Source organism: Giraffa tippelskirchi, chromosome Y, assembly GCF_054371585.1.
Source record: "Giraffa tippelskirchi isolate mGirTip1 chromosome Y, T2T-mGirTip1v1.2.pri, whole genome shotgun sequence".
NCBI classification, from domain to species: domain Eukaryota; kingdom Metazoa; phylum Chordata; class Mammalia; order Artiodactyla; family Giraffidae; genus Giraffa; species Giraffa tippelskirchi.
Genome location: NC_137290.1, coordinates 23,937,251 through 23,951,861, shown reverse-complemented (window position 1 = coordinate 23,951,861; position 14,611 = coordinate 23,937,251). Strand labels below are relative to the sequence as shown.

Genomic DNA, 14,611 nt, shown 5'->3' with positions numbered 1-14,611 from the left:
GCCAAAGATAAGGTGTCCATAGGTACATGAATTTATCTCTGGGCTTGCTATTGTGTTCCATTGATCTATGTTTCTGTCTCCACGCCAGTACCATACTGTCTTGATGACTGTTGCTTTGTAGTATAGCCTGAAGTCAGGCAGGTTGATTACTCCTATTCCATTCTTCTTTCTCAAGATTTCTTTGGCTATTTGAGGTTTTTTATATTTCCATACAAATTGTGAAATTATTTTTTCTAGCTCTGAAAAATACCGCTGGTAGCTTGATAGGGATTACATTGAATCTATAGATTGCTTTGGGTAGTATACTCGTTTTCACTATATTGATTCTTCTGATCCATGAACATGGTATATTTCTCCATCTATTTGTGTCTTGTTTGATTTCTTTCATCAGTGTTTTATAGTTTTCTATATGTATCTCCTTTGTCTCTTTAGGTAGATTGAGGTTTTTAAAGGCATAAGCCACACTTCTTGCATGGCTCTGCAATAAAACATACTCTGCTTTAAACTCTAATGTTTCGATATTGCTTGGCCCAAGGTTGCTGGGTACAGGGGTATTTAGTTACAGTAACACCTTATCTCTCAAGTCTGTGGAGGTTAACAGAATCTCTTGAGAGAATGTCTCATTTCAAAACCACATACACTCATAAAAGGATGACCAGTTTTTTCTTGTGTGTGAAGCAAATTAACAGGCACTGAGAGCTCTCCTAGTTACCAGGTGAATTTAGGACAAAGTGTGACAAAGGTTTTCATCAGGTCTTACTTGAGGACTACTCATTATTTTGGAAACTTTGTCATGAACTGATTTGCTAGGATATATAGAGAGAGTATATCTTTTATCTTTTCTATCGTTTAGTAGTTTGCTTCTCATGTGTGTCACATTATGTTTTAATATGTGCATACATTTTCATACTGTAAAATATGGGGAATTTCATTCTCAATTTGGAAAGTGTGTGGTGAGATATTCACAGATGAAATGCAGAGAATTCTGTATTTCATTCAGGAAATCTACATGCATGTATTCAGATGTGAAATACCAAGTTCCATGCTTCACGTAGAACACTTTTGCCCTCATGTCAAAATGTGATACACACATGGAATTCTCTCTGTTGAGAGAAATTTATACAGAGATGCTAAGGATAGTGCCCCACCAAGGGCCACGGCTCTCCATTGTCAGAGGAATTGAAGTCTGCCCATTTATTGTACAGAGGCCCTTTCACAGTGATTCTGTTCTCACCCAGCCTCCAGGTGAGAACACAGCCCAGCCTACCCCATCAGCCCAGGCCTGTGGGACTAGGAGGGGTAAGAGGATCAACCCAAGACACCCTTTTAAGGAGTGATGTTTCAAACTGACAAACTCTGCATGTAGCAGGTGCTTCTGCTACAGTGCTACCAGTCTCCCAAACCTTACAGAAAAGGGCAAGCTGTGCTCAGATGCCTGGTCATGTCGAGGATAGAATGGTCCTGCACTTGAGAAGGACAGAAAACCCTTTGTAGCTGGGTGTCCTAGGGGCTGTGCAGAGCCCCTCTTCTGTGCCTGGGAATCTGGCCCGCTTCATTTTTCTGCTCCTTCGTATCCTCCCTGACTGCGCCCAGGTGCTTCGTTTCTGCCTCTCCTTTCTGATCAGGCATCCATGTTTACATTTACATGCCTGTTTACACTTCCAGCTTGCTCTGTTGGTGAGGCCCCTGGGCTTTTTTCCGTGGTGTCAGTGCTTCTGCTGCCCTATGATCTTTCTACCTTACACAAGCTCTTTCACGTTTTCAGTGTCCATTCTTCCATCCCCCAGCCAGACCAGCTCAGACAGCTCACACACACATTTGTGTCAGCACATGTGTGTGCATGCTCTCCCACCCACCTACCCCCCCACACAAACAATCCTGAAAAGAAACTTGCACAGATGTGCCGCTAATTGTTTACTTGTCCAGTATAATGAACTTTGGTAAGCACCCCTCTTTTCTTGGCCCGGTTATTATTATTTTTTTCACTCACTAGTTGATCAAATCAGCGTCCTCTTCTACTTCTATGATACATCCTGGAAGGTGAATGGGATTTGCTCATGAGGGGGCTGACTTACAAAGAGGTTGGCAGGGTTGGAAGTCCTCACTGTGGATGGTTGAGTGACGTGTGCCTGTGTTCTCTACTCCCATCACAACAGACTGGTTCACAGTGCCAATCATGGTGGCATGATTCCATTCCCTGTGCTTTCCTTCCAGAAAAAGCACAGAAATAGCAAGGGGCTTTGAACTTGAAATTGATCATGCACCCCCTTTGCCCAGGCTATAGCAGGTCACTGAGGACAAGAATTCTTTAACAAATTCCTATTCACAGAAAGGCAAGTCCCAACTCTTACTGCCTGAGTGATGCTTCACTTAAAATCATGAAGAAATTCTGCATGGGTAATGCCAGGTTAACGATCACTGCAAGAAGTGGTAATAGTCAATGTCCTTCTTTCCTGCAGCAGTGTTTATAGAACACTTAACAAGTCAACCCCAAATCTCTCCTGACAGATCAAATATTTTCTGACAGATGCATTCCTGCAACATCTTTGCCCTTTGTGATCCTAATTAATATTCTCATTTCAACGAGTGATATTCTTGCCCCATGGGCATTTCTGTAAGTGTGTGGGCATTGCTGTTTCCAAACGGGGGTCACTGTTAACTATTCCTGTGATAAAGCATTTCTTGCTGTTCACAAATATCGTGTATCTCTTAAAAAAAAGTCACAAGTCAAGATGTTGGAAACATTTGATCCAGGAATGAAAGAAATCATCCAATTCACACACAATCTGACAAAGACACACAAACTTAAAAAACAAAAGTGAATACAAGCAACACAATTCACGTATGTTGAATAGGGCCGTGCAAGAACTGACACAGCTATTGCAGCAGAGCTGTGTATAATGGCACAGGCATGGATGTCATATCAAAGAAGACAGGAGGCATAGGCAGACCCAGAGGAAGAAACATCAACTCACATTCAAGGGCAGGCACAACAGAGACACCCAATCTTCATTCTAAACAGAGGAAAACATGAACACATCCAGGGAACAGGAAACAAATGCAGCTCAGGGTGATTGAGCCAGAATGCTCAAGAAATCATCAGTAACCCGCCAAGTCTCACACGCATTGATATTCAGTGGAAGAAAACCTTACACAACACGTCCAAGTGTGCAGTCAAATCTAATAGCACCTAGATCTTAGGGCCCAAGTGAAAGCCCGAAAGACACTGGGACACATGTCATGGCAAGTTTCCAGAGAATGACCATCAAGTCAACGATGCACAGTTCAGTTTTACTAACCGATCCATGACTATCTCTGCACTCTTCACTTCAGGACAGGTTAGAGCTAAAGCCACCCCTGGTACTGAATCACTGGTACTGAAGACAGGTGATATTAGGCGTTGGGGCACCCTGTCCTTAACTCTTCTTGTCTTTAAGTTCTTTGCAGTGCCTTACTAAAACTTCTGAATGTGGATAACTAGAATGAGCCCAGTCTAAGGTCCCCAAACACATGCACCAATATGCCATCCCACACCCACAGCAGAGTTATTACACATTAGTTTCTGCTTTGTGTTGTTTTGTTTTGAACTGGTGCTGAGAAACACAGGTACCAGCCTGCCGGAGCCCCAAGGATTCTTTGAAGATTACAGATTAAGAAAGTAAGAAGACATGTTTCCATTGTTTGCTGGGCTGCTTGTACAGAAAGCACCCAGAGAAGGCCAAGCCTTGCCTTCTGGAACTGTAGATGCTCCTCTGCAGAAGGGGCATACTGGGGTGCAGATAGTCAAATGCAAAAGTTGGCCCTGAGCAGGAGATCTCATTCAGTGCACCTTGAAGGGGGCATCCATGAACCCATGAACTTTGACGTTCATTCTTTACCCTTTGCCCTCAAAAGAGATGCTGCTGTCGGGAGACAATTTTTGGAGTGAGAACTCCATGTGAGACAGAAATATCACCCTCAGGCAAGCGCACATTGGAGCCATTGTATCTGGGGCGAGTGGGCAAACGTTGACCTCTCCCTACTCCCTTTGTGCCAGTCTGTCCTTTGCCCAATCCAGAGGTGGACATGATTCTGAAAAGCAGCCATCTACTTGGAAAGGGCCACCCTAAGTTCTGACCAGTCCCTCAGTGAGCTCTGTATTCTCCAGGTGTTCCCATTGGCCCTTGGCCCGCAGAGTAGCGACAAAGCCCCAGAAGAATGTCCCTTGTGGTTTTATACAGTCTGTGCTGAGCCATTCAGCAAGGAAGAGACACTGTCACCAGAGGGTTCGTGAGAAAAATGTTATTTCTACACCTAGTCCTGACAGAGGGCCTTGGGCACAGAGCTTAAGCCTTCCTGGAAAAAAGGAGATTAACCGCTGAGCCATCATGGGACACAGAGTGCACGGCTCGGTAGGCTGGACCTTGCCTGTTTAACATCCCCATTCCCCTGACTTCTGCCCCTGCAGACTTTGTACCTAAACTGAGTTCCTGGAAAAAAGAACAGAGTTCACATGAGCTCAAACATATATGATGGGATCTGGTTTTGTTTGTCTGTCTGTTTCCTGGCGATTTATCTTTTCCCCTGGTCACTTTTGCCAGAAACTAATATCCTGACTGCCTTCCCACCCCCTCACTTTCACCCTGGGTCACAGCCCCTCCATATACTTTATGCCCCCATCCCCTAAGATGTTACCTGGAACCCTAGCTCTGGGAAGATGACTCTCAGCAAAGCTGAACCGTGCAGTCATATACACAAGAAGGCTATGTGGTTCATAGTGAGTTGAATGTTAAGGCTTTTTCCTTGTCCTGTACTCTTAAAATGCCTGATGATATCCAGCAGTGATGATACCTGGGACACCACCTTCCAATAAAGTTGTGTTCCATTATTTCAATCTCTGGCCCTTGTTCACCAGACCCTTTCCATGAACATCCACATTTCCCTTGTGAAGTTGCCAGACCCACAGTTAATGGCCCCTGCTCTTCCTTCTCCTTCCTCCCCAACCCCGCCCCACAGGAAGAACTGTGTCCCCTGACACAACCCCAACATATGGCTTAACCCCCTCTACAACTCTCCATGGTCTGGTAATTCCCACGCCTTAAACTGAGACCCTACATGGAGTTGAAGTATTTGTCTTGAGGACCTGGCCAAACAATACACAGACACATACGGTTGATGCTTTCTATTTATCCTTCGGAATTATTTCATGCTTACTTGTTTCTCCCTCTCGATCTATTTCACCACCAGACCACTCTTCATTACTTTCCTGTCCGAGAGAACTAGCTGGCCATTGATCTTCATGTGAAGCACCTTCTTAGATTTTCTATTTTAGGTAAAGGGGGACACTCCATCATAAGCTTCTCAAAATCGGGGGTTTCCTTTCAAAACAGACAGAGACACAGACACAGATATGTCAACCTATCCTCTCTCAACAACACTAAAGACAGCTTTAATCTTTCAAGTCAGTTCCCAGGAGAGAGAGTCTGTGAACTTTTACATTTCCTCTCTCAGTTCAGTTCAGTCGCATAGTCGTGTCTGACTCTTTGCGACCCCATGAATTGTAGCACACCAGGCCTCTCTGTCCACCACCAACTCCAGGAGTCTACTCAAACCAATGTCCATCAAGTCAGCGATGCCATCCAACCACCTCATCCTCGGTCGTCCACTTCTCCTCCTGCCGCCAATCCTACCCAGCACTAGGGTCTTTTCCAATGAGTAAACTCTTCACATGAAGTGGCCAAAGTATTGGAGTTTCAGCTTCAACATCAATCCTTCCAATGAACACCCAGGACTGATTTCCCATAGGATGGATTGATTGGATCTCCTTGCAGTCCTAGGGACTCTCAAGAGTCTTCTCCAACAACACACTTCAAAAGCATCAATTCTTCAGCTCTCAGCTTTCTTCACCATCCAACTCTCACATCCATACATGACCATTGAAAAAAACCATAGCCTTGTCTAGATGGACTTTTGTTGGCAAAGTAATGTCTCTGCTTTTAAATATGCTATCTAGGTTGGCCATAACCTTCCTTCCAAGGAGTAAGTGTCTTTTAATTTCATGGCTGCAGTCATCATCAGCCGTGATTTTGGACCCCCCAAAAATAAAGTCTGACACTGTTTCCACTGTTTCCCCATCTATTTCCCATGAAGTGATGGGGCCAGATGCCATGATCTTAGTTTTCTGAACATTGAGCTTTAAGCCAACTTTTTCACTCTCCTCTTTCACTTTCATCAAGAGGCTCTTTACTTTTTCTTCACTTTCTTTTTTTTTTTTTAATAAATTTATTTATTTTAGTTGGGGTCTAATTACTTTACAATATTGTTATAGTTTTTGCCATACATTGACATGAATCAGCCATGGGTTTAGGGTGGTGTCATCCGCATATCTGAGGTTATTGATATTTCTCCCAGCAATCTTGAGTCCAGCTTGTGTTTCTTCCAGCCCAGCGTTTCTCATGATGTACTCTGTGTATAGAGTTAAATAGGCAGGGTGACAACATACAGCCTTGACATACTCCTTTTCCTATTTGGAACCAGGCTGTTGTTCCATGTCCAGTTCGAACTGTTGCTTCCTGACCTGCATACAGGTTTTTAAGCCACGTACCCCATTCTTCACCGTACAACTATTTACAAGAACTAGGACATGCAAGCAACCTATATGTCCATCGGCAGATGAAGGGTTAAGGGAGTTGGGGTACATATACACAATGGTATGTTACTCAGCTCTTAAAAGAAATGCATTGAACTCAGTCCTAATGAGTTGGAATGAATATGGAGCCTATTAAACAGAGTGAAGTAAGTCAGAAAGAAAAAAACAAATACTGCATGTTAACACAAATATATGGAGTTTAGGACCACGTAGATCGTACTGGACATCCAACATGCAGGACAGCAAATAAGACACAGACATGTAAGAACAGACTTTGGACTCCGTGGTGGAACGTGAGGCTGGGTTAATTTGAGAAAATAGCCCTGAAACATTTATATTACCTTATGCAAAATAGATGATCAGGGCAAATTTGATGCGTGAAGCAAGGCAACCAAAGTCATGTTGTGGGACAACCCACAAAGACATGTAGGGGAGGGCGGTGGGTGGTGGGTTCAGCATTTGGGGGGACATGTGTATATCTGTGGGTGATTCGTGTTGGCCAATGTATGGCAAAAACCGTCATGGTTTTATAAAGTAATCATCCTCCAGGTAAAATAAATAAGTTAAAAGACTATTCTCCATAATCCTGCACAGTGGTCAGTATTCTCAGAATGAGAGTGGCAGGTGAAAAAGATGTAAAAGAAAACAAAACCAGAAACAAGTGTGATGATCAAAATGGAATCAAATGATGGTCAGTGGGGAACAGCCTACCAGAAAGAAGGCTCACAGACCTTTGTAGAAAGGGGACTTCAATAGTAGGTGGGCCCCAATTTAAGAGGAGCCTGAGGGTAGCCTTGTTGGCCATGGAATGCCAGTTCAGAGATGTTCAGCTGAGTCAGATATAAATTGGAGTGACATTGCCCTGACCAGAACACTTCATCTACCTCAAGCTTCTCTACTTAGAACCTGTTTTTCACTACAGTTGTCTACTCCTGCTGTCTCTTGCAGATTCCCTCGTTCCTTGGTGTTACACTGCATTCCACGGACTCTCACTTTCTCCACAAGTGAAATAAATGACCCAAGTTTCTGGGAAACACTTATGCCAGTGCTCGATCCCTGGGCTCCTCACCTCTCGTCCTCCCAGTACCTCTCGTGGAAGAGCCTTCCTCCTCATATAGTACCGCACTGGATTGGGCCACAGATCCTTTATGACGCTTTGTCAGGGCAATGAGGGAGGTCAGCACAGGACTGGCCAGACCCTGAGCCCTTCCGTGCACCTCCAAGAACCCCAACATACATCATCAGTTCTGGCCCAGTGGCCGTGTGGGGCCCTATCTCAGCAATCCGGTCAGATCCTGTGAAATTGTGGTCCAAGAACCAGTTGAAAAAGTTAACGCTGCTGTCGTGGTGCCTGCGGCTGTATGCCTTACGTTCAAATCCCTGGTTCCAGTGAATTAGGGTGGAATGAGATGCTCGATATCCTGCAGGAAAAGGAGTATGGGAGAAAGACCTAAATCACTTTCCAATTCAACCTACACTTTTCTGCCCCCACTCCCCAAATCCAAGGACCTGCCTCTTACCAGTGACATTAATGAGATAGTCCTTAACAAGCACTTCATTCTGGAAATACCTATTCTTCCAGAAGGACAATGTGATGTTGCAGTGATGAGTGGGATTCCTGAGTTCTTCCACCTGCCAGGACAAAGTGTGGGGAGTGGTGTAGGGGTGGGTGGGTATGACACATCTTTACAGAAGAGCTGTCCTTTCCTGTTTCCAGGGGTAAATCATGCCCTCTCCCCTCCCCAGTCACCTTCCCTCCACAATTATCAGTGTCCCCTGCATGACCTTCAAGTTGGTGATGAAGTGAAGCATGTCTTCATCTTGGTCAGCCATCATAGCTGACATTTGGGGGTGGTTCATAAACTGCTTTAGGTCAAGGAGCCTCTAGATGCTAGAGGAAAAAAGTGCTGGAAGGACAAATCTAGCCTAAAGAGTAAAATGGCACTATCTGACTTCAACTTGCGATGAGTTAACTCCTCACATTTCTGTTAACGTAGACTGTATGAAGGCATGACAAGCCCCAAGGCTGTACCTATGAATGCACTACCAGAGGAGGTTCTGTTCCTAACAGGAAAGGCCCTAAGCTCCATCTCAGCCTCCTAAAACATAGGTTACTTCTGGAAAACAGGCACTCCTACGTACAGGCACTCCTATGTGCATGAGCATTTACACAACCGAACCTCACCCCCAAATTCACTCAGCTTTTCAGAGAAGACCTGGATCCCAGACAAGCCTTTCCTCTGAAGAGTCCCTGGTGCTAATGACAGTTCTGATTGGGACCTCTGCAAGTAAAGCCCAAGTAGCAATTTGTGCTAATCAGAACAGCAAGGACATCATACCGAATATCGGGAACAGATACACAGAACGGTAACCAATACCCAGCATCCAAAAAATACATTTTGTACCAGAACTGCCAGATCTCTAAACCGCTTCTGCAATTACCCAGGTTAAAAAAAAAAAAAAAAAACCTTCACAAGCACCACACCAAGGGATACAACTTCGACCCAGAATTCACGGATTCCCTGGATGATGGCACTTCTGTGTTCTAGACTCAGCTTCCGCCTCTGGCAGTTGTTGTGCGAGTGTGGGCCCTTTGGGCTTTCTTATTCTCAGAATCCAGCTCCACCTGCAGGGCCTTCAGGGCCTCCAGTGCGGGCTGGTCCCTGGGGGCCCTGGGGCTTGGATGTTCCTGGCCCTGTTCCTGCGAGGACACCTGTTCCTGCTCCTCGTAGGCCACCACCTCCACCTCCTCCATGACGTCTAACACCAGCAGCTGGAACTCCTGCCCGAATCCCGCCAACTCTCCCTCCTCCAGGGCCGCACCTTCCTCTACCGCCTCCACCCAGAAGAGGGCGGCCTCCTCGCCTGGTGCACTACCTGCGGCCTGCATTGCCTCTGCCGCCCCCACCGTGCTGGTAGGTCCCAGGGTCCCTCTCTCGTGAAGACCTTGGCACACAACTAAGACCCAGGATCCTGGGGTGCTGCCGCATTTCTCTGGCCCCGTCTCACTCTCCATGGTGTTCTGGCCGTAGCCCAGAACCACCAAGAAGCTGGACGTGAGAGCACAGCCGGCAGCCGGCAATGCCCGCCCACCGGTGGCAGTCTACGTGGCACAACCAACTGGTTACTTGCCCACAGCCAATGAGCAGGGAAAGGGAGACAGCCATGCGCAGAACCGTGTGCCACCACGCATGGGTAATATGCTGGCGGGAAGGACCTGAACTCTATACCCTGACCTCCAGACCTCATCACAGAACCAATCTAATGGAGTCAAAAGGCGTTCGCTCACGGGACACACCCCTTGGAATTCTGGGCACGCAGGGGCCCAACTTGGCTCAGTGCACAGTGCGCCGGTCCACACAAGCCATTTGCCTGACCAACAGTGTAGATGTGCCAGACCAGCGACTGGGCGAGCCAGGCCAGCTGGAGTCGAAGGCAAGGAATCTGAAGGTGACACTGCAGCCACCGTCAAGCTTGAAGTTGCCACTGGGGCAGCGGGCGACTCTGTGTGCTCAGGGATTCACACAGGTGACACAAGGTTCGTGGGTACGTCAGGGACACAGGTGCTCACCTTGGATCTAAACGGCAAGCCACGGGCAGAGCGTGGGTTTGGTGGGGGGTGGGGGGTGGCGGGGGAGTCGCTATTACCGCTGACCTCACCAAAGTTCACCGCCTGCAGAGTCCGTCCGTAACCGTGTGCCTTAGGCTTGAGCAGTGTCAGGAATGTAGCCATCCTCTGAGGATGAAGCAGCACACTTTCCTCGGCTCGCTCTTCGGGCCCCACAACGCAGCCCCAAGCCAAACCACCCTGGAGCCCCTGGCCTGCTGTCTGTCAGCTCTTGGCCTTTCCCCTGGCCCAGAGATTAGAGCAGGCACCCCGGCGGCTAAGGATGTGCTCCTGCGGATGCACTTCCCAGAGAAGCAGAGCTCCTCCTGCAAGTGTTTCAAGTGGACCAAAATGCTCCTCCTGACCATTGCTTCCTCTCTTCCTCTCGGCCACATAGCTAACGTGGGCACACTGAACTTAAGTGCCTGGATAGATGCAACGCTCACACTCTGCCTCCTAGGATGTCTGGTGTTTCACACTGAGCACCTAACTTAGGCCACACACACACACACACACACACACACACACACACAGAGGAACAGGTGACACAAGCACAGACGTGTACACACATACGCGTAACGCACCGGGATACAAATGCAAACAGGTGTTTCAGAGACTGAAGAACCAATGGTTTACAGGAAATGCAAAGATTTCCTTATTTCTCATAGGGAAATGTTCATTCTGATCATCAGATGTGAAATATAGAGAAGTTCGAGTTTCACGAAGGAAAATTAGTGCCTAGATTTTGATGCAGTTAATAAAGAAAACTCCAGACTTCATGGTGGACAGTCATTCTTTTCTATATAAGAAATACAAAGAATTAAGTATTTCACGAAGAAACAGTGGTGCCCAGAATTTCTTTTATGAAACAGAATTCCAATTCCCTGTTGGTTCCCATATCTTAATTGCATACTTCATGTCAGTAAAATTTCATTGAGATTTTCACATAGGAAATGTATACAACTTCAGAGTTCAGGCAGCAAAGCATATGCTCAACTTTTCATATCTGAAATACCTGGAATTCCCCATTCATGTAGGAAAACGTGTGCACAGATATCCACATGTGAAACAGACAAGATTCCATATATGATGAAAAAAGTATACAAGTAGATTTTCAAACATGAAGTACATATTTCCTATTTCATGTAGAAAAATCTGCACCCATGTTCTCACATGTGAGATAGAGAAAATTACATATTTCATACAGAAAAATCATCTTTCGGATTTTCCTCAGCACGAAGCAGGGAATGCAAAGCAGTGCTCTGGAACAACCCAGAAAAATAGCGTCGGAGGGCATGTGGGAGAGGCTCCAGGATGGGCGGGACCCCGATTTACTTATGGCTTTTAATGTTGATGCATGGCAGAAACCATCACGATATTGTATAGTAATTAACCTCCAGTTAACATTTAAGAAAATGTTACAGTTTGAGAAAAGTGAAAGAACAAGGGGACTCGACTCTGCTCTGTGGTGACCTAAATGGGAAGGAAATGCAAAAATGAGGGGATATATGTACACTTAAAATGGATTCACTTGGACATACGTACTCAGAAACTAAAGCAACATTGTAATGCAACTATAGCCCGATGATAATTGTTTCAATCATATTACATGTCAAGTATAATTCCAGCAGTGAATAAATAAATGGTAGCCTCGTTTGCAATATATATCCATGGGGACATTATTCTAAGTTAAATATTTCAGTTAGAGGAAGATGAAATCTTTTACATCACATGACATTGTGAAGTTGAAATCCCTGCATTATAGAAACAGAGTAGAATGTGGTCCTCGGGCTACTGGAAATGGCCCGTGATGGTCCAAGTTACCAACTTTTAGTCACCGGTTGAATAAGCTCATCAAGGAAGATACTGTAATAGAGGCAGGATGGAAAATGGTGTTGCAGGCCTCAGCCCAAGACCTTCAGTGGAGTTAGAAACCCCAACACCACCCACAGAAAGCCTCTGAGCAGAGTGTAGTGAGCTATATTACAGCCTTCCCACAGAGCCCTCTAGGCCCTTGGGCCTTGGGATGGGGAATGAACTGTGGAGCTTGGGAACAGGCTGTGTCTTGCAGAGTCCCAGAGCCTTTGCTGAAGCCACTGACTGGTCTGGCCCAGGTTTCAAAGCAGTGGCCAACGTGTTCCATTCCCACCTCCACGACTGAATGGTTGTGGCAATCTGCATGGGTCACAGTCTACAGGACCAAGCTCTCCAACTGGGTAGACTGAGGAGGCTGAGGGTCAGCTACATAGTGGGTACCTGGCTCCCTCATTGAAGGTGGCTGGACAGTGTATGGGGGCCTTGGAAAGAGGAGGGCACAGAGAACTGAGAACTGCCTCTTCCACCTAGGACTGGGCACTTCTGGAAGTAACAAGAGTGGGTGCTAGATGAATGCTCCATGACTAGGATAACCGGCCTGCACAGGGAACCCCCACATCCCAACCAGTACCGTGGAGGGTGATTGTCAAGCTTGGGACCTATCCTTTCGGGAAATAGGGAATAGGGAATATTTGCTTCCCTCAAGGATTACAGGAACACAGTTAGCTGACCACCAGTTACTTCAAGAACACAAGATCTGACACCAGGAAATTTGCAAGAGCTAATCACATCCATCCCTCACCTTTCCTATACATAGCCTTTGCTGAACGCTTTGTGGGAGTTGTGTTTTTTTTTTTCTTTTTTCCATTGCCTTAGGCTTTTATTCTTTTTTAATACAAGCATTTAAAATTATGAACACTTCCAAACATGCATCTCATGAATTCTGGTACACTGTTTTTTTATTATTACTGAGTTAAAATATTTTCTAATTTTTCTTTTTATTTTTTACCTCTTTTTTAAAATTTATATCAATTGGAGGCTAATTACTTTACAATATTGTAGTGGCTTTTGCCATGCATTCACATGTAACAGCCCTGGGTGTACATGCGTTCCCCATCCCGACCCTCCCACCTCCCTCCCGATCCCATCCCTCAGAGTCATTCACCCCAGTACACCAGCCCTGACACCCTGTCTCATGCATCGAATCTGGACTCACGATCTATTTCACATACTATACATGTTTCAATGCTATTCTCTCAAATCATCCCACCCTCACCTTTTCCCACAGAGTCCAGCAGTCTGTTCTTTACATATGTGTCTCTTTTGCTGTCTAACATATAGGGTCATCATTACCATCTTTCTAAATTTCATATATTTGCATTAATATACTGTGTTGGTGTTTTATCTTTCTGGCTTACTTTGCTCTGTATAATAGGCTCCAGTTTCATCCACCTCATTAGAACTGATTCCAATGCATTCTTTTTAATGGCTGAGTAAAATTCCATTGTGTGTATGGATCAGAGCCTTCTTCTCTTTTTGTCTGCCAATGGACATCTAGGTTGTTTCCATGTGCTAGCTATTGTAAACACTGCTGTGAATAACATTGGGGTACATGAGTCTCTTTCGGTTCTGGTTTCCTCCATGTGTATGTCCAGCAGTGGGATTTCTGGGTCATATGGCCATTCTATTCACAGTTTTTTAAGGAATCTTCAGGTTTCCTTTTCACTGGGTGCTCTTGACCTTCGGGTGAGAAAGGAGCTGTAGTTGGGTGTCACCTAGGCTGTCTAACCAAAGCACTCCTTGCTGGGTTGCCCATTTGGTTAGGTCATTGAGTGACATGGATGAACTATGCAGTCCATACCTTTCTTGGGTTCTTCCAGGCAGCTAGTCTAGCTCCTCGATTTGTTATTGTCAGTAAGGATGTACTGAGGACTTCCTATCCCCCCTGCACTGTGCAAAGATTGCCCTGGAAGGTTGAAAGTGTTACCAAACCCATTGTCCAGGGGAAGAAACTGAGGCTCAGAGAGGTAGTTCACCCATTCAGGGTCGCACAACTAATAGAAGCAGAGGCGTAGGATCTGAATTCACCTCCTTTGGGCTCCAGTACCCAAGCAAATGTGGTCATGCTTGTCATTCTTGGGTCTGACCTTTAGTTGCCAACTGCACCAGCCCTGAGATCCAGAAATCAAACCAGATTTGGTTTTTAGATTCTTTCCCTTTGAGCCCTGGCGGAGGTGGATATAGTTCACTCCTGATCTTGCTGGGCTGTTTGTGGCTCTTGCCCTTTTACGATTTTCTCTTCCATGATCCCACTCATGGTAACCATTGCTCTAGAACGAAGACAATACAGAGTTGATGGGGATTTCCTCTTTGCAAACTTGTAGGTAACAGATTATTTACCTACAGATGGATGACAGTCACTACTGGGAGAGGAAACATAAACAGGTTAAATGAAATTATTGTTAGAAATAGACTTTTCCCCATTTTTGCTTGTATATGCAGGAAACTCCTGTTGTTTGATCGGTTTTCCTTTTGTTTGAGACATGGAAATGGGTGCCTTT

At 45.6% G+C, this 14,611-nt stretch overlaps 1 pseudogene; it reads right to left on the bottom strand.

Annotated features, from left to right (window-relative positions):
• The window catches only part of LOC145537746 (testis-specific Y-encoded protein 3-like), a 37,579-nt pseudogene extending 27,935 nt beyond the window's left edge, over nt 1-9,644 (bottom strand).
• Between the last annotated feature and the right edge of the window lie 4,967 nt (nt 9,645-14,611).